This window comes from Otolemur garnettii, unplaced genomic scaffold (assembly GCF_000181295.1).
Source record: "Otolemur garnettii isolate 467f Iridium unplaced genomic scaffold, OtoGar3 scaffold00048, whole genome shotgun sequence".
Lineage (NCBI taxonomy): Eukaryota > Metazoa > Chordata > Mammalia > Primates > Galagidae > Otolemur > Otolemur garnettii.
Window position 1 is genome coordinate 1,869,780 of NW_003852443.1, and position 2,310 is coordinate 1,872,089.

At 31.6% G+C, this 2,310-nt stretch overlaps 1 protein-coding gene across 1 annotated transcript in view; it reads right to left on the reverse strand.

Moving 5' to 3' along the window:
• The window catches only part of ZNF804A (zinc finger protein 804A), a 295,545-nt gene that overhangs the window by 56,652 nt on the left and 236,583 nt on the right, over nucleotides 1-2,310 (reverse strand). The gene's annotated exons all lie outside the window — the stretch shown is intronic.

Sequence of the window (2,310 nt, forward strand, 5' to 3'; positions counted from 1 at the left end):
TGTGTATGCAGCTTAAAGTAATGATTTACATTTAAACTGGCATTTATCTGCATTAAATTAGATTTTACATGCATTAATAAAATCCTGTGCTTCTCTGAGCTTTTGAAAAAAACATACGATAAAACATAAATGTGCTAGAAATTTCTAAGCATTTTGTATCATGTCAGCATTCAAAAAATTTCAGATTTTGGAGCATTTCCAATTTCTGATTTCCAAATTAGGGGTGTTCAACCTGTACCTGTTTCTTGGGAAAGTTTTTCCTATGGAAAACCAAAAAGATTGCTTTGATTTTTGGATAGCTTAATCTTTTATGAAGATTTTTTTTTTGTTTGCTATTAGTAATAATCACTCAGCTGGTATTATGAGGTTTTTGTTTATTTTGCTTTAAGTACATGTATTAGTAGCAAACATAAATATGTATCAGAAGTCAAGGACAGGATCTACAGAGGGGTTGCAGGAAATGTTGCTTTAGGAATCTGAAAGTCATTAGGAATCAATGTTACTTCTTCTATACTCTACTTCAATTGATACACTGTTACTTATATCTCATTCTCCAGCAAATTTGTTTTGTTCTGTATGTAAACCAAATTTCTCAGCTGCTTGATGGCCTGAGTGAGGCTTTGACTGACTGAGATGTACATTTTCAAGCATTATCAGAAAGTAGGCATTTTCTGTTTTTGTTTTTGTTTTTGTTTTTTACGGTACCCTAAATTAACGTTCTCAGGAGATATGAATCTAAATCTGTAGCCCTCTCCACTTCATTCAAAGTGCTCTATGTGTTGCTGTCATTTGGCAGAAACATGCATTTCTACATTGGAGTGAGGTCTTTGCTCAGGGAGAAAAGAGAGACCAATTCTGTAGGAAAACACTCTCAAGAATGGGGTCCTGTCCTGTGCGAAAAACATCTAATGATTATGTAGGTTTTAATCACTTTTAGCTACTGTAATGTTATCTCATGATGAATTAATCATTTAGAACTGTGCTATCCTCTAGAGTTCATAGGCATTTTGACTGTCAATACAGGGTTTGATGTCTCTAAGCATTATCAAAAGTGAGCCACTGGATCTTCAAGATAAGCCAAATCCAGCCTGAATTCCCTTTAGCCTCTCTGTGCCGAATATACAGTATCATAGTTCTCTAAGAAAAAAGAACTGGAAAGGGTCTTGGGATAAACTAAGTGAGTTTGATCTGCAAGATAGATAACCTTATGGCTGAGTGAAGTATTCTTTGAGAAAAGATAATAATAGCTAGTAGCTATAGCTATTATAGAATATAATATACATATAATATATAAGAATATAATATATATTATAGAATATATATAATATATAAGAATAGCTATATTCTTAAAACACACACACACGTTTCCAAATATCTGCTTTATGTAATGAAAACCTTATGCTCTTAGATATTTAAGAAAAATGAGAGAAAAAACTTTCTCAGATTTACTACTCCTGAAAAGGCATTCCTAGAAGCATTTGATAAAACAAATGCCTGTAACTATACAACAAAATCAATACTATTTCCTAATGGGTTTTACTGTTCAGATTAAACAGTGTTATAACTTATATGTATGTATTTTATATGTAAGAATGGGAATATTGCCAGTATAGCCTTTCTTTTAACCCGTATGCCAGTGAATCTAGTGCCAAGAAACAGAAAAGCAAGTGTGAGTTATTAAGTATGTATTAATTAGTGACGTATGTATTAAAATTGAAGGCTAATTTCTTCCCTGCATTTGCCTCCTCAAATTTAGCTGGAATGAAAGATTGGAAAGATTGACAGATAAAGAAAACACACAAATGGTGCATAAGCACTTAAGATGATCATTTCCCTACTCTTTAAGTATGCTAAATAACTCCTATATTAATAAAAAGTTAGCACAGATTCAACTGTTTAAAACTATACCTTTTATTGATACCAAAAAGAATGCTGTGGATGGTATTGATGGATGATGGCTAAAATAGAACACACTTATAAATTTATGCTAAAACTGCTATTTCATACGAAGTTAGCTAAACAACAAATGAAGTTGCATCAGTAAACATAAGACATATTAGAAAATGAACTCTGTATCAACCTCAGACATCCTCACTATTCTAAACATATCTTTATGGAGAATGCTGAAAAATCAATCTTGAATTTACAATTTAGTATAAAATGAGATAATGTTAAAATTAAGCAAATAAACATATATTATTAGATTTGATAAATATGCTGTCAATGAAGTATTTAAAATAATACATTTGAGGATATTCAGAGGATAATCTCTTGCCAAAGCACTCCCACTCATTAGGCAAATAATGGTCT